The sequence below is a fragment of the Carassius gibelio genome, chromosome A11, assembly GCF_023724105.1.
Source record: "Carassius gibelio isolate Cgi1373 ecotype wild population from Czech Republic chromosome A11, carGib1.2-hapl.c, whole genome shotgun sequence".
NCBI classification, from domain to species: Eukaryota; Metazoa; Chordata; class Actinopteri; order Cypriniformes; family Cyprinidae; genus Carassius; species Carassius gibelio.
Genome location: NC_068381.1, coordinates 26,428,582 through 26,450,896, shown reverse-complemented (window position 1 = coordinate 26,450,896; position 22,315 = coordinate 26,428,582). Strand labels below are relative to the sequence as shown.

General features: G+C 46.7%; 22 non-coding genes across 22 annotated transcripts; 13 read left to right on the top strand and 9 right to left on the bottom strand.

Annotated features, from left to right (window-relative positions):
* Nucleotides 1-171: 171 nt before the first annotated feature.
* On the bottom strand, nucleotides 172-243 carry trnae-cuc (transfer RNA glutamic acid (anticodon CUC)). Its single transcript has one exon. It is a non-coding gene; the product is annotated as a tRNA-Glu (tRNA).
* Nucleotides 244-1,710: 1,467 nt separating this feature from the next.
* On the top strand, nucleotides 1,711-1,782 carry trnae-uuc (transfer RNA glutamic acid (anticodon UUC)). The gene has a single exon. It is a non-coding gene; the product is annotated as a tRNA-Glu (tRNA).
* Nucleotides 1,783-2,099: 317 nt separating this feature from the next.
* On the bottom strand, nucleotides 2,100-2,171 carry trnae-cuc (transfer RNA glutamic acid (anticodon CUC)). Its single transcript has one exon. It is a non-coding gene; the product is annotated as a tRNA-Glu (tRNA).
* Nucleotides 2,172-3,630: 1,459 nt separating this feature from the next.
* trnae-uuc (transfer RNA glutamic acid (anticodon UUC)) lies at nucleotides 3,631-3,702 on the top strand. Its single transcript has one exon. It is a non-coding gene; the product is annotated as a tRNA-Glu (tRNA).
* A 317-nt stretch (nucleotides 3,703-4,019) lies between these two features.
* trnae-cuc (transfer RNA glutamic acid (anticodon CUC)) lies at nucleotides 4,020-4,091 on the bottom strand. Its single transcript has one exon. It is a non-coding gene; the product is annotated as a tRNA-Glu (tRNA).
* Nucleotides 4,092-4,932: 841 nt separating this feature from the next.
* trnae-cuc (transfer RNA glutamic acid (anticodon CUC)) lies at nucleotides 4,933-5,004 on the bottom strand. Its single transcript has one exon. It is a non-coding gene; the product is annotated as a tRNA-Glu (tRNA).
* Nucleotides 5,005-5,198: 194 nt separating this feature from the next.
* Nucleotides 5,199-5,271, top strand: trnar-acg (transfer RNA arginine (anticodon ACG)). The gene has a single exon. It is a non-coding gene; the product is annotated as a tRNA-Arg (tRNA).
* Nucleotides 5,272-6,488: 1,217 nt separating this feature from the next.
* On the top strand, nucleotides 6,489-6,560 carry trnae-uuc (transfer RNA glutamic acid (anticodon UUC)). The gene has a single exon. It is a non-coding gene; the product is annotated as a tRNA-Glu (tRNA).
* Nucleotides 6,561-6,877: 317 nt separating this feature from the next.
* On the bottom strand, nucleotides 6,878-6,949 carry trnae-cuc (transfer RNA glutamic acid (anticodon CUC)). Its single transcript has one exon. It is a non-coding gene; the product is annotated as a tRNA-Glu (tRNA).
* A 1,395-nt stretch (nucleotides 6,950-8,344) lies between these two features.
* Nucleotides 8,345-8,416, top strand: trnae-uuc (transfer RNA glutamic acid (anticodon UUC)). Its single transcript has one exon. It is a non-coding gene; the product is annotated as a tRNA-Glu (tRNA).
* A 567-nt stretch (nucleotides 8,417-8,983) lies between these two features.
* On the top strand, nucleotides 8,984-9,056 carry trnar-acg (transfer RNA arginine (anticodon ACG)). Its single transcript has one exon. It is a non-coding gene; the product is annotated as a tRNA-Arg (tRNA).
* A 1,216-nt stretch (nucleotides 9,057-10,272) lies between these two features.
* Nucleotides 10,273-10,344, top strand: trnae-uuc (transfer RNA glutamic acid (anticodon UUC)). Its single transcript has one exon. It is a non-coding gene; the product is annotated as a tRNA-Glu (tRNA).
* Nucleotides 10,345-10,661: 317 nt separating this feature from the next.
* On the bottom strand, nucleotides 10,662-10,733 carry trnae-cuc (transfer RNA glutamic acid (anticodon CUC)). Its single transcript has one exon. It is a non-coding gene; the product is annotated as a tRNA-Glu (tRNA).
* Nucleotides 10,734-12,204: 1,471 nt separating this feature from the next.
* Nucleotides 12,205-12,276, top strand: trnae-uuc (transfer RNA glutamic acid (anticodon UUC)). The gene has a single exon. It is a non-coding gene; the product is annotated as a tRNA-Glu (tRNA).
* Nucleotides 12,277-12,593: 317 nt separating this feature from the next.
* Nucleotides 12,594-12,665, bottom strand: trnae-cuc (transfer RNA glutamic acid (anticodon CUC)). Its single transcript has one exon. It is a non-coding gene; the product is annotated as a tRNA-Glu (tRNA).
* A 178-nt stretch (nucleotides 12,666-12,843) lies between these two features.
* trnar-acg (transfer RNA arginine (anticodon ACG)) lies at nucleotides 12,844-12,916 on the top strand. The gene has a single exon. It is a non-coding gene; the product is annotated as a tRNA-Arg (tRNA).
* Nucleotides 12,917-14,132: 1,216 nt separating this feature from the next.
* trnae-uuc (transfer RNA glutamic acid (anticodon UUC)) lies at nucleotides 14,133-14,204 on the top strand. Its single transcript has one exon. It is a non-coding gene; the product is annotated as a tRNA-Glu (tRNA).
* A 1,843-nt stretch (nucleotides 14,205-16,047) lies between these two features.
* trnae-uuc (transfer RNA glutamic acid (anticodon UUC)) lies at nucleotides 16,048-16,119 on the top strand. The gene has a single exon. It is a non-coding gene; the product is annotated as a tRNA-Glu (tRNA).
* A 317-nt stretch (nucleotides 16,120-16,436) lies between these two features.
* Nucleotides 16,437-16,508, bottom strand: trnae-cuc (transfer RNA glutamic acid (anticodon CUC)). The gene has a single exon. It is a non-coding gene; the product is annotated as a tRNA-Glu (tRNA).
* A 1,471-nt stretch (nucleotides 16,509-17,979) lies between these two features.
* On the top strand, nucleotides 17,980-18,051 carry trnae-uuc (transfer RNA glutamic acid (anticodon UUC)). Its single transcript has one exon. It is a non-coding gene; the product is annotated as a tRNA-Glu (tRNA).
* Nucleotides 18,052-19,902: 1,851 nt separating this feature from the next.
* On the top strand, nucleotides 19,903-19,974 carry trnae-uuc (transfer RNA glutamic acid (anticodon UUC)). Its single transcript has one exon. It is a non-coding gene; the product is annotated as a tRNA-Glu (tRNA).
* A 317-nt stretch (nucleotides 19,975-20,291) lies between these two features.
* trnae-cuc (transfer RNA glutamic acid (anticodon CUC)) lies at nucleotides 20,292-20,363 on the bottom strand. Its single transcript has one exon. It is a non-coding gene; the product is annotated as a tRNA-Glu (tRNA).
* Nucleotides 20,364-22,315: the final 1,952 nt, after the last annotated feature.

Below are 22,315 nucleotides of genomic sequence, written 5' to 3'. Positions count from 1 at the left end.
AGCGGAGGACTGTAGGTTGGAGTGTTGGCCATCCTTAGGTCGCTGGTTCAACTCCGGCTCGAAGGAGGTGTTTTTTTCATGTTCCCACCAATGTTTTGGCTTGGAGCTGGCTTTCTCACAGCTGTCAGCAGAGCTTGAATTCGCAGTCCACAATTGGAAGGCAAAAGAGCTTTCCCTGACCGGGAATCGAACCCGGGCCGCGGCGGTGAGAGCGCCGAATCCTAACCACTAGACCACCAGGGAGGGATGGTGGGCTGGAGGGCTCGTGGGCTGCTGGCCTGGTGGGCTGGAGGGCTGGAGGGCTGGTAGTCTGTTCTCCTGATAACAAGGTGAGAATGAGCAGACATCAATGCTTGCCACCGTCACATCGAAAACCAACAAGTCTGTAACAATCGGGGGTCTTTACTTTTGGTGGGCCAGTGGCGCAATGGATAACGCATCTGACTACGGATCAGAAGATTCTAGGTTCGACTCCTGGCTGGCTCGCTCTGTGCTTGTTTTTCTCCGGCTTATTTTGTTGTTGTGTTTTTTTTCTCCAAAGTCCAAAAGAAAAGGCAACTCTCTAGGCATTCTTCTATTTTTTCCAAAAAAAGGCACATTCTGCACACCCATTCCGATGTCTAGGGGAGACACGGACATGCTTTGGTATTGCCATTCGTCTCACAAAATGCAGGCTGGTGGGCCAGTTGATTCTAGAATGAACAATTTCATCGCTACTCTGTAACCGCTTTACTACTTTGAAGGGTGCAATGCCATGTGGTTTTGATGTCACAGGCTTGCCATTTTGAAGCCTTATCACTAATTGCCACCTGGACATTGAGAATAATTTGTAATCTGCATTAAACTGAACGAGCGAATAATCAGCAATTTTGCAGATTAAAAATTGGTCTCACTTTCATTATTAACCTCACAACATGTCAGTTTTGTACCTTGACAGACCGACGATAGGCAGTTTTTCCTCTAGATAACGGTTGCCATGTGTGTTTTCAGATGCATGACACAAGTATTTTCACCTGGACAAGACCTTAATTACCAGTTCGAGGTATAAATTCAGCAATCACAGGATTCTGGCCAAAAAACTGAACCATGTGTGAGTCAACAAACATGTCCCTTGAATGCATGCAACACTATATATTTCAGTAAACCATCCCTTCGGATGATTCTTGTATTGCCAAATTATTATCACATTGTTACAGTCACACACCAAAAGCAACAGGCCACTACAAAACCCTGCGCCCACACTGGCCACATTTATGGAAAGTGGCCCACAAGCTTGTGGCCAGTTAAAGCTGGCCAGTTCCCATGTGGTCTAGCAGTTAGGATTCCTGGTTTTCTCGTACGCAGCCAGGGGTTGACTCCAGTTTTTCCTCTAGATAAAGGTTGCCGTGTGTGTTTTCAAATGGATGACACGAGTATTTTCACTTGGACAAGAGCTTAATTACCAGTTTGAGGAATCAATTCTGCAATCACAGGAATCTGCCCAAATACACTGAACCCCCGGGTTGAGTGAAAAAACAGATTCCCTGAATGCATACAACACTATATAATTCAGAAAACCGTCCTTTTGGATAATTCTTGTTTTGCCAAATTATTATCACATTGTTACAGTCACAGAACTAAAGCAACAGGCCACTACAAGGTCCTGCGCCCACGCTGACCACATGTATGGAAAGTGCGCCAGAAGCCCATGGCCAGTTTAAAGTGTCCAAATCCCATATGGTCTAGCGGTTAGGATTCCTGGTTTTCACCCAGGCGGCCCGGGTTCAACTCCCGGTATGGGAATGCATGCTCCTTTTTGCTTCCCTCCTCAAAAATCCAGCAAATCTTCCTGCACCAGAAGTGACTTTTTGGCCAGCAGTAGAGCTACAGAACCCTGATATGTCGAGGTTCTGACTAGCCCTTAGCCCCTTCGATAGCTCAGCTGGTAGAGCGGAGGACTGTAGGTTGGAGTGTTGGCCATCCTTAGGTCGCTGGTTCAACTCCGGCTCGAAGGAGGTGTTTTTTTCATGTTCCCACCAATGTTTTGGCTTGGAGCTGGCTTTCTCACAGCTGTCAGCAGAGCTTGAATTCGCAGTCCACAATTGGAAGGCAAAAGAGCTTTCCCTGACCGGGAATCGAACCCGGGCCGCGGCGGTGAGAGCGCCGAATCCTAACCACTAGACCACCAGGGAGGGATGGTGGGCTGGAGGGCTCGTGGGCTGCTGGGCTGGTGGGCTGGAGGGCTGGAGGGCTGGTAGTCTGTTCTCCTGATAACAAGGTGAGAATGAGCAGACATCAATGCTTGCCACCGTCACATCGAAAACCAACAAGTCTGTAACAATCGGGGGTCTTTACTTTTGGTGGGCCAGTGGTGCAATGGATAACGCGTCTGACTACGGATCAGAAGATTCTAGGTTCGACTCCTGGCTGGCTCGCTCTGTGCTTGTTTTTCTCCGGCTTATTTTGTTGTTGTGTTTTTTTTCTCCAAAGTCCAAAAGAAAAGGCAACTCTCTAGGCATTCTTCTATTTTTTCCAAAAAAAGGCACATTCTGCACACCCATTCCGATGTCTAGGGGAGACACGGACATGCTTTGGTATTGCCATTCGTTTCACAAAATGCAGGCTGGTGGGCCAGTTGATTCTAGAATGAACAATTTCATCGCTACTCTGTAACCGCTTTACTACTTTGAAGGGTGCAATGCCATGTGGTTTTGATGTCACAGGCTTGCCATTTTGAAGCCTTATCACTAATTGCCACCTGGACATTGAGAATAATTTGTAATCTGCATTAAACTGAACGAGCGAATAATCAGCATATTAAAAATTGGTCTCACTTTCATTATTAACCTCACAACATGTCAGTTTTGTACCATGACAGACCGACGATAGGCAGTTTTTCCTCTAGATAACGGTTGCCATGTGTGTTTTCAGATGCATGACACAAGTATTTTCACCTGGACAAGACCTTAATTACCAGTTCGAGGTATAAATTCAGCAATCACAGGATTCTGGCCAAAAAACTGAACCATGTGTGAGTCAACAAACATGTCCCTTGAATGCATGCAACACTATATATTTCAGTAAACCGTCCCTTCGGATGATTCTTGTATTGCCAAATTATTATCACATTGTTACAGTCACACACCAAAAGCAACAGGCCACTACAAAACCCTGCGCCCACACTGGCCACATTTATGGAAAGTGGCCCACAAGCTTGTGGCCAGTTAAAGCTGGCCAGTTCCCATATGGTCTAGCAGTTAGGATTCCTGGTTTTCTTGTACGCAGCCAGGGGTTGACTCCAGTTTTTCCTCTAGATAAAGGTTGCCGTGTGTGTTTTCAAATGGATGACACGAGTATTTTCACTTGGACAAGAGCTTAATTACCAGTTTGAGGAATCAATTCTGCAATCACAGGAATCTGCCCAAATACACTGAACCCCCGGGGTGAGTGAAAAAACAGATTCCCTGAATGCATACAACACTATATAATTCAGAAAACCGTCCTTTTGCATAATTCTTGTTTTGCCAAATTATTATCACATTGTTACAGTCACAGAACTAAAGCAACAGGCCACTACAAGGTCCTGCGCCCACGCTGACCACATGTATGGAAAGTGCGCCAGAAGCCCATGGCCAGTTTAAAGTGTCCAGATCCCATATGGTCTAGCGGTTAGGATTCCTGGTTTTCACCCAGGCGGCCCGGGTTCAACTCCCGGTATGGGAATGCATGCTCCTTTTTGCTTCCCTCCTCAAAAATCCAGCAAATCTTCCTGCACCAGAAGTGACTTTTTGGCCAGCAGTAGAGCTACAGAACCCTGATATGTCGAGGTTCTGACTAGCCCTTAGCCCCTTCGATAGCTCAGCTGGTAGAGCGGAGGACTGTAGGTTGGAGTGTTGGCCATCCTTAGGTCGCTGGTTCAACTCCGGCTCGAAGGAGGTGTTTTTTTCATGTTCCCACCAATGTTTTGGCTTGGAGCTGGCTTTCTCACAGCTGTCAGCAGAGCTTGAATTCGCAGTCCACAATTGGAAGGCAAAAGAGCTTTCCCTGACCGGGAATCGAACCCGGGCCGCGGCGGTGAGAGCGCCGAATCCTAACCACTAGACCACCAGGGAGGGATGGTGGGCTGGAGGGCTCGTGGGCTGCTGGCCTGGTGGGCTGGAGGGCTGGAGGGCTGGAGGGCTGGTAGTCTGTTCTCCTGATAACAAGGTGAGAATGAGCAGACATCAATGCTTGCCACCGTCACATCGAAAACCAACAACTCTGTAACAATCGGGGGTCTTTACTTTTGGTGGGCCAGTGGCGCAATGGATAACGCATCTGACTACGGATCAGAAGATTCTAGGTTCGACTCCTGGCTGGCTCGCTCTGTGCTTGTTTTTCTCCGGCTTATTTTGTTGTTGTGTTTTTTTTCTCCAAAGTCCAAAAGAAAAGGCAACTCTCTAGGCATTCTTCTATTTTTTCCAAAAAAAGGCACATTCTGCACACCCATTCCGATGTCTAGGGGAGACACGGACATGCTTTGGTATTGCCATTCGTCTCACAAAATGCATGCTGGTGGGCCAGTTGATTCTAGAATGAACAATTTCATCGCTACTCTGTAACCGCTTTACTACTTTGAAGGGTGCAATGCCATGTGGTTTTGATGTCACAGGCTTGCCATTTTGAAGCCTTATCACTAATTGCCACCTGGACATTGAGAATAATTTGTAATCTGCATTAAACTGAACGAGCGAATAATCAGCAATTTTGCAGATTAAAAATTGGTCTCACTTTCATTATTAACCTCACAACATGTCAGTTTTGTAAGGTTCAAGGTTCAAGGTCAAGGTTCAACTCCGGCTCGAAGGAGGTGTTTTTTTCATGTTCCCACCAATGTTTTGGCTTGGAGCTGGCTTTCTCACAGCTGTCAGCAGAGCTTGAATTCGCAGTCCACAATTGGAAGGCAAAAGAGCTTTCCCTGACCGGGAATCGAACCCGGGCCGCGGCGGTGAGAGCGCCGAATCCTAACCACTAGACCACCAGGGATGGATGGTGGGCTGGAGGGCTCGTGGGCTGGTGGGCAGGAGGGCTCGTGGGCTGGTGGGCTGGTGGGCTGGTGGGCTGGAGGGCTGGTAGTCTGTTCTCCTGATAACAAGGTGAGAATGAGCAGACATCAATGCTTGCCACCGTCACATCGAAAACCAACAAGTCTGTAACAATCGGGGGTCTTTACTAATGGTGGGCCAGTGGCGCAATGGATAACGCGTCTGACTACGGATCAGAAGATTCTAGGTTCGACTCCTGGCTGGCTCGCTCTGTGCTTGTTTTTCTCCGGCTTATTTTGTTGTTGTGTTTTTTTTTCTCCAAAGTCCAAAAGAAAAGGCAACTCTCTAGGCATTCTTCTATTTTTTCCAAAAAAAGGCACATTCTGCACACCCATTCCGATGTCTAGGGGAGACACGGACATGCTTTGGTATTGCCATTCATCTCACAAAATGCTGGCTGGTGGGCCAGTTGATTCTAGAATGAACAATTTCATCGCTACTCTGTAACCGCTTTACTACTTTGAAGGGTGCAATGCCATGTGGTTTTGATGTCACAGGCTTGCCATTTTGAAGCCTTATCACTAATTGCCACCTGGACATTGAGAATAATTTGTAATCTGCATTAAACTGAACGAGCGAATAATCAGCATATTAAAAATTGGTCTCACTTTCATTATTAACCTCACAACATGTCAGTTTTGTACCTTGACAGACCGACGATAGGCAGTTTTTCCTCTAGATAACGGTTGCCATGTGTGTTTTCAGATGCATGACACAAGTATTTTCACCTGGACAAGACCTTAATTACCAGTTCGAGGTATAAATTCAGCAATCACAGGATTCTGGCCAAAAAACTGAACCATGTGTGAGTCAACAAACATGTCCCTTGAATGCATGCAACACTATATATTTCAGTAAACCGTCCCTTCGGATGATTCTTGTATTGCCAAATTATTATCACATTGTTACAGTCACACACCAAAAGCAACAGGCCACTACAAAACCCTGCGCCCACACAGGCCACATTTATGGAAAGTGGCCCACAAGCTTGTGGCCAGTTAAAGCTGGCCAGTTCCCATATGGTCTAGCAGTTAGGATTCCTGGTTTTCTCGTACGCAGCCAGGGGTTGACTCCAGTTTTTCCTCTAGATAAAGGTTGCCGTGTGTGTTTTCAAATGGATGACACGAGTATTTTCACTTGGACAAGAGCTTAATTACCAGTTTGAGGAATCAATTCTGCAATCACAGGAATCTGCCCAAATACACTGAACCCCCGGGTTGAGTGAAAAAACAGATTCCCTGAATGCATACAACACTATATAATTCAGAAAACCGTCCTTTTGGATAATTCTTGTTTTGCCAAATTATTATCACATTGTTACAGTCACAGAACTAAAGCAACAGGCCACTACAAGGTCCTGCGCCCACGCTGACCACATGTATGGAAAGTGCGCCAGAAGCCCATGGCCAGTTTAAAGTGTCCAGATCCCATATGGTCTAGCGGTTAGGATTCCTGGTTTTCACCCAGGCGGCCCGGGTTCAACTCCCGGTATGGGAATGCATGCTCCTTTTTGCTTCCCTCCTCAAAAATCCAGCAAATCTTCCTGCACCAGAAGTGACTTTTTGGCCAGCAGTAGAGCTACAGAACCCTGATATGTCGAGGTTCTGACTAGCCCTTAGCCCCTTCGATAGCTCAGCTGGTAGAGCGGAGGACTGTAGGTTGGAGTGTTGGCCATCCTTAGGTCGCTGGTTCAACTCCGGCTCGAAGGAGGTGTTTTTTTCATGTTCCCACCAATGTTTTGGCTTGGAGCTGGCTTTCTCACAGCTGTCAGCAGAGCTTGAATTCGCAGTCCACAATTGGAAGGCAAAAGAGCTTTCCCTGACCGGGAATCGAACCCGGGCCGCGGCGGTGAGAGCGCCGAATCCTAACCACTAGACCACCAGGGAGGGATGGTGGGCTGGAGGGCTCGTGGGCTGCTGGCCTGGTGGGCTGGAGGGCTGGAGGGCTGGAGGGCTGGTAGTCTGTTCTCCTGATAACAAGGTGAGAATGAGCAGACATCAATGCTTGCCACCGTCACATCGAAAACCAACAAGTCTGTAACAATCGGGGGTCTTTACTTTTGGTGGGCCAGTGGCGCAATGGATAACGCATCTGACTACGGATCAGAAGATTCTAGGTTCGACTCCTGGCTGGCTCGCTCTGTGCTTGTTTTTCTCCGGCTTATTTTGTTGTTGTGTTTTTTTTCTCCAAAGTCCAAAAGAAAAGGCAACTCTCTAGGCATTCTTCTATTTTTTCCAAAAAAAGGCACATTCTGCACACCCATTCCGATGTCTAGGGGAGACACGGACATGCTTTGGTATTGCCATTCGTCTCACAAAATGCAGGCTGGTGGGCCAGTTGATTCTAGAATGAACAATTTCATCGCTACTCTGTAACCGCTTTACTACTTTGAAGGGTGCAATGCCATGTGGTTTTGATGTCACAGGCTTGCCATTTTGAAGCCTTATCACTAATTGCCACCTGGACATTGAGAATAATTTGTAATCTGCATTAAACTGAACGAGCGAATAATCAGCATATTAAAAATTGGTCTCACTTTCATTATTAACCTCACAACATGTCAGTTTTGTACCTTGACAGACCGACGATAGGCAGTTTTTCCTCTAGATAACGGTTGCCATGTGTGTTTTCAGATGCATGACACAAGTATTTTCACCTGGACAAGACCTTAATTACCAGTTCGAGGTATAAATTCAGCAATCACAGGATTCTAAACTGTCCCTTCGGATGATTCTTGTATTGCCAAATTATTATCACATTGTTACAGTCACACACCAAAAGCAACAGGCCACTACAAAACCCTGCGCCCACACTGGCCACATTTATGGAAAGTGGCCCACAAGCTTGTGGCCAGTTAAAGCTGGCCAGTTCCCATATGGTCTAGCAGTTAGGATTCCTGGTTTTCTTGTACGCAGCCAGGGGTTGACTCCAGTTTTTCCTCTAGATAAAGGTTGCCGTGTGTGTTTTCAAATGGATGACACGAGTATTTTCACTTGGACAAGAGCTTAATTACCAGTTTGAGGAATCAATTCTGCAATCACAGGAATCTGCCCAAATACACTGAACCCCCGGGTTGAGTGAAAAAACAGATTCCCTGAATGCATACAACACTATATAATTCAGAAAACCGTCCTTTTGCATAATTCTTGTTTTGCCAAATTATTATCACATTGTTACAGTCACAGAACTAAAGCAACAGGCCACTACAAGGTCCTGCGCCCACGCTGACCACATGTATGGAAAGTGCGCCAGAAGCCCATGGCCAGTTTAAAGTGTCCAAATCCCATATGGTCTAGCGGTTAGGATTCCTGGTTTTCACCCAGGCGGCCCGGGTTCAACTCCCGGTATGGGAATGGATGCTCCTTTTTGCTTCCCTCCTCAAAAATCCAGCAAATCTTCCTGCACCAGAAGTGACTTTTTGGCCAGCAGTAGAGCTACAGAACCCTGATATGTCGAGGTTCTGACTAGCCCTTAGCCCCTTCGATAGCTCAGCTGGTAGAGCGGAGGACTGTAGGTTGGAGTGTTGGCCATCCTTAGGTCGCTGGTTCAACTCCGGCTCGAAGGAGGTGTTTTTTTCATGTTCCCACCAATGTTTTGGCTTGGAGCTGGCTTTCTCACAGCTGTCAGCAGAGCTTGAATTCGCAGTCCACAATTGGAAGGCAAAAGAGCTTTCCCTGACCGGGAATCGAACCCGTGTCGCAGCGGTGAGAGCGCCGAATCCTAACCACTAGACCACCAGGGAGGGATGGTGGGCTGGAGGGCTCGTGGGCTGCTGGGCTGGTGGGCTGGAGGGCTGGAGGGCTGGAGGGCTGGTAGTCTGTTCTCCTGATAACAAGGTGAGAATGAGCAGACATCAATGCTTGCCACCGTCACATCGAAAACCAACAAGTCTGTAACAATCGGGGGTCTCTACTAATGGTGGGCCAGTGGCGCAATGGATAACGCGTCTGACTACGGATCAGAAGATTCTAGGTTCGACTCCTGGCTGGCTCGCTCTGTGCTTGTTTTTCTCCGGCTTATTTTGTTGTTGTGTTTTTTTTCTCCAAAGTCCAAAAGAAAAGGCAACTCTCTAGGCATTCTTCTATTTTTTCCAAAAAAAGGCACATTCTGCACACCCATTCCGATGTCTAGGGGAGACACGGACATGCTTTGGTATTGCCATTCGTCTCACAAAATGCAGGCTGGTGGGCCAGTTGATTCTAGAATGAACAATTTCATCGCTACTCTGTAACCGCTTTACTACTTTGAAGGGTGCAATGCCATGTGGTTTTGATGTCACAGGCTTGCCATTTTGAAGCCTTATCACTAATTGCCACCTGGACATTGAGAATAATTTGTAATCTGCATTAAACTGAACGAGCGAATAATCAGCATATTAAAAATTGGTCTCACTTTCATTATTAACCTCACAACATGTCAGTTTTGTACCTTGACAGACCGACGATAGGCAGTTTTTCCTCTAGATAACGGTTGCCATGTGTGTTTTCAGATGCATGACACAAGTATTTTCACCTGGACAAGACCTTAATTACCAGTTCGAGGTATAAATTCAGCAATCACAGGATTCTGGCCAAAAAACTGAACCATGTGTGAGTCAACAAACATGTCCCTTGAATGCATGCAACACTATATATTTCAGTAAACCGTCCCTTCGGATGATTCTTGTATTGCCAAATTATTATCACATTGTTACAGTCACACACCAAAAGCAACAGGCCACTACAAAACCCTGCGCCCACACTGGCCACATTTATGGAAAGTGGCCCACAAGCTTGTGGCCAGTTAAAGCTGGCCAGTTCCCATATGGTCTAGCAGTTAGGATTCCTGGTTTTCTTGTACGCAGCCAGGGGTTGACTCCAGTTTTTCCTCTAGATAAAGGTTGCCGTGTGTGTTTTCAAATGGATGACACGAGTATTTTCACTTGGACAAGAGCTTAATTACCAGTTTGAGGAATCAATTCTGCAATCACAGGAATCTGCCCAAATACACTGAACCCCCGGGTTGAGTGAAAAAACAGATTCCCTGAATGCATACAACACTATATAATTCAGAAAACCGTCCTTTTGGATAATTCTTGTTTTGCCAAATTATTATCACATTGTTACAGTCACAGAACTAAAGCAACAGGCCACTACAAGGTCCTGCGCCCACGCTGACCACATGTATGGAAAGTGCGCCAGAAGCCCATGGCCAGTTTAAAGTGTCCAAATCCCATATGGTCTAGCGGTTAGGATTCCTGGTTTTCACCCAGGCGGCCCGGGTTCAACTCCCGGTATGGGAATGGATGCTCCTTTTTGCTTCCCTCCTCAAAAATCCAGCAAATCTTCCTGCACCAGAAGTGACTTTTTGGCCAGCAGTAGAGCTACAGAACCCTGATATGTCGAGGTTCTGACTAGCCCTTAGCCCCTTCGATAGCTCAGCTGGTAGAGCGGAGGACTGTAGGTTGGAGTGTTGGCCATCCTTAGGTCGCTGGTTCAACTCCGGCTCGAAGGAGGTGTTTTTTTCATGTTCCCACCAATGTTTTGGCTTGGAGCTGGCTTTCTCACAGCTGTCAGCAGAGCTTGAATTCGCAGTCCACAATTGGAAGGCAAAAGAGCTTTCCCTGACCGGGAATCGAACCCGGGCCACGGCGGTGAGAGCGCCGAATCCTAACCACTAGACCACCAGGGAGGGATGGTGGGATGGAGGGCTCGTGGGCTGCTGGGCTGGTGGGCTGGAGGGCTGGAGGGCTGGAGGGCTGGTAGTCTGTTCTCCTGATAACAAGGTGAGAATGAGCAGACATCAATGCTTGCCACCGTCACATCGAAAACCAACAAGTCTGTAACAATCGGGGGTCTTTACTTTTGGTGGGCCAGTGGCGCAATGGATAACGCGTCTGACTACGGATCAGAAGATTCTAGGTTCGACTCCTGGCTGGCTGGCTCGCTCTGTGCTTGTTTTTCTCCGGCTTATTTTGTTGTTGTGTTTTTTTTCTCCAAAGTCCAAAAGAAAAGGCAACTCTCTAGGCATTCTTCTATTTTTTCCAAAAAAAGGCACATTCTGCACACCCATTCCGATGTCTAGGGGAGACACGGACATGCTTTGGTATTGCCATTCGTCTCACAAAATGCAGGCTGGTGGGCCAGTTGATTCTAGAATGAACAATTTCATCGCTACTCTATAACCGCTTTACTACTTTGAAGGGTGCAATGCCATGTGGTTTTGATGTCACAGGCTTGCCATTTTGAAGCCTTATCACTAATTGCCACCTGGACATTGAGAATAATTTGTAATCTGCATTAAACTGAACGAGCGAATAATCAGCATATTAAAAATTGGTCTCACTTTCATTATTAACCTCACAACATGTCAGTTTTGTACCTTGACAGACCGACGATAGGCAGTTTTTCCTCTAGATAACGGTTGCCATGTGTGTTTTCAGATGCATGACACAAGTATTTTCACCTGGACAAGACCTTAATTACCAGTTCGAGGTATAAATTCAGCAATCACAGGATTCTGGCCAAAAAACTGAACCATGTGTGAGTCAACAAACATGTCCCTTGAATGCATGCAACACTATATATTTCAGTAAACCGTCCCTTCGGATGATTCTTGTATTGCCAAATTATTATCACATTGTTACAGTCACACACCAAAAGCAACAGGCCACTACACAACCCTGCGCCCACACTGGCCACATTTATGGAAAGTGGCCCACAAGCTTGTGGCCAGTTAAAGCTGGCCAGTTCCCATATGGTCTAGCAGTTAGGATTCCTGGTTTTCTTGTACGCAGCCAGGGGTTGACTCCAGATTTTCCTCTAGATAAAGGTTGCCGTGTGTGTTTTCAAATGGATGACACGAGTATTTTCACTTGGACAAGAGCTTAATTACCAGTTTGAGGAATCAATTCTGCAATCACAGGAATCTGCCCAAATACACTGAACCCCCGGGTTGAGTGAAAAAACAGATTCCCTGAATGCATACAACACTATATAATTCAGAAAACCGTCCTTTTGGATAATTCTTGTTTTGCCAAATTATTATCACATTGTTACAGTCACAGAACTAAAGCAACAGGCCACTACAAGGTCCTGCGCCCACGCTGACCACATGTATGGAAAGTGCGCCAGAAGCCCATGGCCAGTTTAAAGTGTCCAAATCCCATATGGTCTAGCGGTTAGGATTCCTGGTTTTCACCCAGGCGGCCCGGGTTCAACTCCCGGTATGGGAATGGATGCTCCTTTTTGCTTCCCTCCTCAAAAATCCAGCAAATCTTCCTGCACCAGAAGTGACTTTTTGGCCAGCAGTAGAGCTACAGAACCCTGATATGTCGAGGTTCTGACTAGCCCTTAGCCCCTTCGATAGCTCAGCTGGTAGAGCGGAGGACTGTAGGTTGGAGTGTTGGCCATCCTTAGGTCGCTGGTTCAACTCCGGCTCGAAGGAGGTGTTTTTTTCATGTTCCCACCAATGTTTTGGCTTGGAGCTGGCTTTCTCACAGCTGTCAGCAGAGCTTGAATTCGCAGTCCACAATTGGAAGGCAAAAGAGCTTTCCCTGACCGGGAATCGAACCCGGGCCACGGCGGTGAGAGCGCCGAATCCTAACCACTAGACCACCAGGGAGGGATGGTGGGATGGAGGGCTCGTGGGCTGCTGGGCTGGTGGGCTGGAGGGCTGGAGGGCTGGAGGGCTGGTAGTCTGTTCTCCTGATAACAAGGTGAGAATGAGCAGACATCAATGCTTGCCACCGTCACATCGAAAACCAACAAGTCTGTAACAATCGGGGGTCTTTACTTTTGGTGGGCCAGTGGCGCAATGGATAACGCGTCTGACTACGGATCAGAAGATTCTAGGTTCGACTCCTGGCTGGCTCGCTCTGTGCTTGTTTTTCTCCGGCTTATTTTGTTGTTGTGTTTTTTTTCTCCAAAGTCCAAAAGAAAAGGCAACTCTCTAGTCATTCTTCTATTTTTTCCAAAAAAAGGCACATTCTGCACACCCATTCCGATGTCTAGGGGAGACACGGACATGCTTTGGTATTGCCATTCGTCTCACAAAATGCAGGCTGGTGGGCCAGTTGATTCTAGAATGAACAATTTCATCGCTACTCTGTAACCGCTTTACTACTTTGAAGGGTGCAATGCCATGTGGTTTTGATGTCACAGGCTTGCCATTTTGAAGCCTTATCACTAATTGCCACCTGGACATTGAGAATAATTTGTAATCTGCATTAAACTGAACGAGCGAATAATCAGCATATTAAAAATTGGTCTCACTTTCATTATTAACCTCACAACATGTCAGTTTTGTACCTTGACAGACCGACGATAGGCAGTTTTTCCTCTAGATAACGGTTGCCATGTGTGTTTTCAGATGCATGACACAAGTATTTTCACCTGGACAAGACCTTAATTACCAGTTCGAGGTATAAATTCAGCAATCACAGGATTCTGGCCAAAAAACTGAACCATGTGTGAGTCAACAAACATGTCCCTTGAATGCATGCAACACTATATATTTCAGTAAACCGTCCCTTCGGATGATTCTTGTATTGCCAAATTATTATCACATTGTTACAGTCACACACCAAAAGCAACAGGCCACTACAAAACCCTGCGCCCACACTGGCCACATTTATGGAAAGTGGCCCACAAGCTTGTGGCCAGTTAAAGCTGGCCAGTTCCCATATGGTCTAGCAGTTAGGATTCCTGGTTTTCTTGTACGCAGCCAGGGGTTGACTCCAGTTTTTCCTCTAGATAAAGGTTGCCGTGTGTGTTTTCAAATGGATGACACGAGTATTTTCACTTGGACAAGAGCTTAATTACCAGTTTGAGGAATCAATTCTGCAATCACAGGAATCTGCCCAAATACACTGAACCCCCGGGTTGAGTGAAAAAACAGATTCCCTGAATGCATACAACACTATATAATTCAGAAAACCGTCCTTTTGCATAATTCTTGTTTTGCCAAATTATTATCACATTGTTACAGTCACAGAACTAAAGCAACAGGCCACTACAAGGTCCTGCGCCCACGCTGACCACATGTATGGAAAGTGCGCCAGAAGCCCATGGCCAGTTTAAAGTGTCCAAATCCCATATGGTCTAGCGGTTAGGATTCCTGGTTTTCACCCAGGCGGCCCGGGTTCAACTCCCGGTATGGGAATGGATGCTCCTTTTTGCTTCCCTCCTCAAAAATCCAGCAAATCTTCCTGCACCAGAAGTGACTTTTTGGCCAGCAGTAGAGCTACAGAACCCTGATATGTCGAGGTTCTGACTAGCCCTTAGCCCCTTCGATAGCTCAGCTGGTAGAGCGGAGGACTGTAGGTTGGAGTGTTGGCCATCCTTAGGTCGCTGGTTCAACTCCGGCTCGAAGGAGGTGTTTTTTTCATGTTCCCACCAATGTTTTGGCTTGGAGCTGGCTTTCTCACAGCTGTCAGCAGAGCTTGAATTCGCAGTCCACAATTGGAAGGCAAAAGAGCTTTCCCTGACCGGGAATCGAACCCGTGTCGCGGCGGTGAGAGTGCCGAATCCTAACCACTAGACCACCAGGGAGGGATGGTGGGATGGAGGGCTCGTGGGCTGCTGGGCTGGTGGGCTGGAGGGCTGGAGGGCTGGTAGTCTGTTCTCCTGATAACAAGGTGAGAATGAGCAGACATCAATGCTTGCCACCGTCACATCGAAAACCAACAAGTCTGTAACAATCGGGGGTCTATCGGTGCGCCAGTGGCGCAATGGATAACGCGTCTGACTACGGATCAGAAGATTCTAGGTTCGACTCCTGGCTGGCTCGCTCTGTGCTTGTTTTTCTCCGGCTTATTTTGTTGTTGTGTTTTTTTTCTCCAAAGTCCAAAAGAAAAGGCAACTCTCTAGGCATTCTTCTATTTTTTCCAAAAAAAGGCACATTCTGCACACCCATTCCGATGTCTAGGGGAGACACGGACATGCTTTGGTATTGCCATTCGTCTCACAAAATGCAGGCTGGTGGGCCAGTTGATTCTAGAATGAACAATTTCATCGCTACTCTGTAACCGCTTTACTACTTTGAAGGGTGCAATGCCATGTGGTTTTGATGTCACAGGCTTGCCATTTTGAAGCCTTATCACTAATTGCCACCTGGACATTGAGAATAATTTGTAATCTGCATTAAACTGAACGAGCGAATAATCAGCATATTAAAAATTGGTCTCACTTTCATTATTAACCTCACAACATGTCAGTTTTGTACCTTGACAGACCGACGATAGGCAGTTTTTCCTCTAGATAACGGTTGCCATGTGTGTTTTCAGATGCATGACACAAGTATTTTCACCTGGACAAGACCTTAATTACCAGTTCGAGGTATAAATTCAGCAATCACAGGATTCTGGCCAAAAAACTGAACCATGTGTGAGTCAACAAACATGTCCCTTGAATGCATGCAACACTATATATTTCAGTAAACCGTCCCTTCGGATGATTCTTGTATTGCCAAATTATTATCACATTGTTACAGTCACACACCAAAAGCAACAGGCCACTACAAAACCCTGCGCCCACACTGGCCACATTTATGGAAAGTGGCCCACAAGCTTGTGGCCAGTTAAAGCTGGCCAGTTCCCATATGGTCTAGCAGTTAGGATTCCTGGTTTTCTTGTACGCAGCCAGGGGTTGACTCCAGTTTTTCCTCTAGATAAAGGTTGCCGTGTGTGTTTTCAAATGGATGACACGAGTATTTTCACTTGGACAAGAGCTTAATTACCAGTTTGAGGAATCAATTCTGCAATCACAGGAATCTGCCCAAATACACTGAACCCCCGGGTTGAGTGAAAAAACAGATTCCCTGAATGCATACAACACTATATAATTCAGAAAACCGTCCTTTTGGATAATTCTTGTTTTGCCAAATTATTATCACATTGTTACAGTCACAGAACTAAAGCAACAGGCCACTACAAGGTCCTAAGCCCACGCTGACCACATGTATGGAAAGTGCGCCAGAAGCCCATGGCCAGTTTAAAGTGTCCAAATCCCATATGGTCTAGCGGTTAGGATTCCTGGTTTTCACCCAGGCGGCCCGGGTTCAACTCCCGGTATGGGAATGCATGCTCCTTTTTGCTTCCCTCCTCAAAAATCCAGCAAATCTTCCTGCACCAGAAGTGACTTTTTGGCCAGCAGTAGAGCTACAGAACCCTGATATGTCGAGGTTCTGACTAGCCCTTAGCCCCTTCGATAGCTCAGCTGGTAGAGCGGAGGACTGTAGGTTGGAGTGTTGGCCATCCTTAGGTCGCTGGTTCAACTCCGGCTCGAAGGAGGTGTTTTTTTCATGTTCCCACCAATGTTTTGGCTTGGAGCTGGCTTTCTCACAGCTGTCAGCAGAGCTTGAATTCGCAGTCCACAATTGGAAGGCAAAAGAGCTTTCCCTGACCGGGAATCGAACCCGGGCCACGGCGGTGAGAGCGCCGAATCCTAACCACTAGACCACCAGGGAGGGATGGTGGGATGGAGGGCTCGTGGGCTCCTGGGCTGGTGGGCTGGAGGGCTGGAGGGCTGGAGGGCTGGTAGTCTGTTCTCCTGATAACAAGGTGAGAATGAGCAGACATCAATGCTTGCCACCGTCACATCGAAAACCAACAAGTCTGTAACAATCGGGGGTCTTTACTTTTGGTGGGCCAGTGGCGCAATGGATAACGCGTCTGACTACGGATCAGAAGATTCTAGGTTCGACTCCTGGCTGGCTGGCTCGCTCTGTGCTTGTTTTTCTCCGGCTTATTTTGTTGTTGTGTTTTTTTTCTCCAAAGTCCAAAAGAAAAGGCAACTCTCTAGGCATTCTTCTATTTTTTCCAAAAAAAGGCACATTCTGCACACCCATTCCGATGTCTAGGGGAGACACGGACATGCTTTGGTATTGCCATTCGTCTCACAAAATGCAGGCTGGTGGGCCAGTTGATTCTAGAATGAACAATTTCATCGCTACTCTGTAACCGCTTTACTACTTTGAAGGGTGCAATGCCATGTGGTTTTGATGTCACAGGCTTGCCATTTTGAAGCCTTATCACTAATTGCCACCTGGACATTGAGAATAATTTGTAATCTGCATTAAACTGAACGAGCGAATAATCAGCATATTAAAGATTGGTCTCACTTTCATTATTAACCTCACAACATGTCAGTTTTGTACCTTGACAGACCGACGATAGGCAGTTTTTCCTCTAGATAACGGTTGCCATGTGTGTTTTCAGATGCATGACACAAGTATTTTCACCTGGACAAGACCTTAATTACCAGTTCGAGGTATAAATTCAGCAATCACAGGATTCTGGCCAAAAAACTGAACCATGTGTGAGTCAACAAACATGTCCCTTGAATGCATGCAACACTATATATTTCAGTAAACCGTCCCTTCGGATGATTCTTGTATTGCCAAATTATTATCACATTGTTACAGTCACACACCAAAAGCAACAGGCCACTACAAAACCCTGCGCCCACACTGGCCACATTTATGGAAAGTGGCCCACAAGCTTGTGGCCAGTTAAAGCTGGCCAGTTCCCATATGGTCTAGCAGTTAGGATTCCTGGTTTTCTTGTACGCAGCCAGGGGTTGACTCCAGTTTTTCCTCTAGATAAAGGTTGCCGTGTGTGTTTTCAAATGGATGACACGAGTATTTTCACTTGGACAAGAGCTTAATTACCAGTTTGAGGAATCAATTCTGCAATCACAGGAATCTGCCCAAATACACTGAACCCCCGGGTTGAGTGAAAAAACAGATTCCCTGAATGCATACAACACTATATAATTCAGAAAACCGTCCTTTTGGATAATTCTTGTTTTGCCAAATTATTATCACATTGTTACAGTCACAGAACTAAAGCAACAGGCCACTACAAGGTCCTGCGCCCACGCTGACCACATGTATGGAAAGTGCGCCAGAAGCCCATGGCCAGTTTAAAGTGTCCAAATCCCATATGGTCTAGCGGTTAGGATTCCTGGTTTTCACCCAGGCGGCCCGGGTTCAACTCCCGGTATGGGAATGGATGCTCCTTTTTGCTTCCCTCCTCAAAAATCCAGCAAATCTTCCTGCACCAGAAGTGACTTTTTGGCCAGCAGTAGAGCTACAGAACCCTGATATGTCGAGGTTCTGACTAGCCCTTAGCCCCTTCGATAGCTCAGCTGGTAGAGCGGAGGACTGTAGGTTGGAGTGTTGGCCATCCTTAGGTCGCTGGTTCAACTCCGGCTCGAAGGAGGTGTTTTTTTCATGTTCCCACCAATGTTTTGGCTTGGAGCTGGCTTTCTCACAGCTGTCAGCAGAGCTTGAATTCGCAGTCCACAATTGGAAGGCAAAAGAGCTTTCCCTGACCGGGAATCGAACCCGTGTCGCGGCGGTGAGAGCGCCGAATCCTAACCACTAGACCACCAGGGAGGGATGGTGGGATGGAGGGCTCGTGGGCTGCTGGGCTGGTGGGCTGGAGGGCTGGAGGGCTGGAGGGCTGGTAGTCTGTTCTCCTGATAACAAGGTGAGAATGAGCAGACATCAATGCTTGCCACCGTCACATCGAAAACCAACAAGTCTGTAACAATCGGGGGTCTATCGGTGCGCCAGTGGCGCAATGGATAACGCGTCTGACTACGGATCAGAAGATTCTAGGTTCGACTCCTGGCTGGCTCGCTCTGTGCTTGTTTTTCTCCGGCTTATTTTGTTGTTGTGTTTTTTTTCTCCAAAGTCCAAAAGAAAAGGCAACTCTCTAGGCATTCTTCTATTTTTTCCAAAAAAAGGCACATTCTGCACACCCATTCCGATGTCTAGGGGAGACACGGACATGCTTTGGTATTGCCATTCGTCTCACAAAATGCAGGCTGGTGGGCCAGTTGATTCTAGAATGAACAATTTCATCGCTACTCTGTAACCGCTTTACTACTTTGAAGGGTGCAATGCCATGTGGTTTTGATGTCACAGGCTTGCCATTTTGAAGCCTTATCACTAATTGCCACCTGGACATTGAGAATAATTTGTAATCTGCATTAAACTGAACGAGCGAATAATCAGCATATTAAAAATTGGTCTCACTTTCATTATTAACCTCACAACATGTCAGTTTTGTACCTTGACAGACCGACGATAGGCAGTTTTTCCTCTAGATAACGGTTGCCATGTGTGTTTTCAGATGCATGACACAAGTATTTTCACCTGGACAAGACCTTAATTACCAGTTCGAGGTATAAATTCAGCAATCACAGGATTCTGGCCAAAAAACTGAACCATGTGTGAGTCAACAAACATGTCCCTTGAATGCATGCAACACTATATATTTCAGTAAACCGTCCCTTCGGATGATTCTTGTATTGCCAAATTATTATCACATTGTTACAGTCACACACCAAAAGCAACAGGCCACTACAAAACCCTGCGCCCACACTGGCCACATTTATGGAAAGTGGCCCACAAGCTTGTGGCCAGTTAAAGCTGGCCAGTTCCCATATGGTCTAGCAGTTAGGATTCCTGGTTTTCTTGTACGCAGCCAGGGGTTGACTCCAGTTTTTCCTCTAGATAAAGGTTGCCGTGTGTGTTTTCAAATGGATGACACGAGTATTTTCACTTGGACAAGAGCTTAATTACCAGTTTGAGGAATCAATTCTGCAATCACAGGAATCTGCCCAAATACACTGAACCCCCGGGTTGAGTGAAAAAACAGATTCCCTGAATGCATACAACACTATATAATTCAGAAAACCGTCCTTTTGGATAATTCTTGTTTTGCCAAATTATTATCACATTGTTACAGTCACAGAACTAAAGCAACAGGCCACTACAAGGTCCTAAGCCCACGCTGACCACATGTATGGAAAGTGCGCCAGAAGCCCATGGCCAGTTTAAAGTGTCCAAATCCCATATGGTCTAGCGGTTAGGATTCCTGGTTTTCACCCAGGCGGCCCGGGTTCAACTCCCGGTATGGGAATGGATGCTCCTTTTTGCTTCCCTCCTCAAAAATCCAGCAAATCTTCCTGCACCAGAAGTGACTTTTTGGCCAGCAGTAGAGCTACAGAACCCTGATATGTCGAGGTTCTGACTAGCCCTTAGCCCCTTCGATAGCTCAGCTGGTAGAGCGGAGGACTGTAGGTTGGAGTGTTGGCCATCCTTAGGTCGCTGGTTCAACTCCGGCTCGAAGGAGGTGTTTTTTTCATGTTCCCACCAATGTTTTGGCTTGGAGCTGGCTTTCTCACAGCTGTCAGCAGAGCTTGAATTCGCAGTCCACAATTGGAAGGCAAAAGAGCTTTCCCTGACCGGGAATCGAACCCGGGCCACGGCGGTGAGAGCGCCGAATCCTAACCACTAGACCACCAGGGAGGGATGGTGGGATGGAGGGCTCGTGGGCTGCTGGGCTGGTGGGCTGGAGGGCTGGAGGGCTGGAGGGCTGGTAGTCTGTTCTCCTGATAACAAGGTGAGAATGAGCAGACATCAATGCTTGCCACCGTCACATCGAAAACCAACAAGTCTGTAACAATCGGGGGTCTTTACTTTTGGTGGGCCAGTGGCGCAATGGATAACGCGTCTGACTACGGATCAGAAGATTCTAGGTTCGACTCCTGGCTGGCTGGCTCGCTCTGTGCTTGTTTTTCTCCGGCTTATTTTGTTGTTGTGTTTTTTTTCTCCAAAGTCCAAAAGAAAAGGCAACTCTCTAGGCATTCTTCTATTTTTTCCAAAAAAAGGCACATTCTGCACACCCATTCCGATGTCTAGGGGAGACACGGACATGCTTTGGTATTGCCATTCGTCTCACAAAATGCAGGCTGGTGGGCCAGTTGATTCTAGAATGAACAATTTCATCGCTACTCTGTAACCGCTTTACTACTTTGAAGGGTGCAATGCCATGTGGTTTTGATGTCACAGGCTTGCCATTTTGAAGCCTTATCACTAATTGCCACCTGGACATTGAGAATAATTTGTAATCTGCATTAAACTGAACGAGCGAATAATCAGCATATTAAAGATTGGTCTCACTTTCATTATTAACCTCACAACATGTCAGTTTTGTACCTTGACAGACCGACGATAGGCAGTTTTTCCTCTAGATAACGGTTGCCATGTGTGTTTTCAGATGCATGACACAAGTATTTTCACCTGGACAAGACCTTAATTACCAGTTCGAGGTATAAATTCAGCAATCACAGGATTCTGGCCAAAAAACTGAACCATGTGTGAGTCAACAAACATGTCCCTTGAATGCATGCAACACTATATATTTCAGTAAACCGTCCCTTCGGATGATTCTTGTATTGCCAAATTATTATCACATTGTTACAGTCACACACCAAAAGCAACAGGCCACTACAAAACCCTGCGCCCACACTGGCCACATTTATGGAAAGTGGCCCACAAGCTTGTGGCCAGTTAAAGCTGGCCAGTTCCCATATGGTCTAGCAGTTAGGATTCCTGGTTTTCTTGTACGCAGCCAGGGGTTGACTCCAGTTTTTCCTCTAGATAAAGGTTGCCGTGTGTGTTTTCAAATGGATGACACGAGTATTTTCACTTGGACAAGAGCTTAATTACCAGTTTGAGGAATCAATTCTGCAATCACAGGAATCTGCCCAAATACACTGAACCCCCGGGTTGAGTGAAAAAACAGATTCCCTGAATGCATACAACACTATATAATTCAGAAAACCGTCCTTTTGGATAATTCTTGTTTTGCCAAATTATTATCACATTGTTACAGTCACAGAACTAAAGCAACAGGCCACTACAAGGTCCTGCGCCCACGCTGACCACATGTATGGAAAGTGCGCCAGAAGCCCATGGCCAGTTTAAAGTGTCCAAATCCCATATGGTCTAGCGGTTAGGATTCCTGGTTTTCACCCAGGCTCTCACCGCTCTCACCGCCGTGGCCCGGGTTCGATTCCCGGTCAGGGAAAGCTCTTTTGCCTTCCAATTGTGGACTGCGAATTCAAGCTCTGCTGACAGCTGTGAGAAAGCCAGCTCCAAGCCAAAACATTGGTGGGAACATGAAAAAAACACCTCCTTCGAGCCGGAGTTGAACCAGCGACCTAAGGATGGCCAACACTCCAACCTACAGTCCTCCGCTCTACCAGCTGAGCTATCGAAGGGGCTAAGGGCTAGTCAGAACCTCGACATATCAGGGTTCTGTAGCTCTACTGCTGGCCAAAAAGTCACTTCTGGTGCAGGAAGATTTGCTGGATTTTTGAGGAGGGAAGCAAAAAGGAGCATCCATTCCCATACCGGGAGTTGAACCCGGGCCACGGCGGTGAGAGCGCCGAATCCTAACCACTAGACCACCAGGG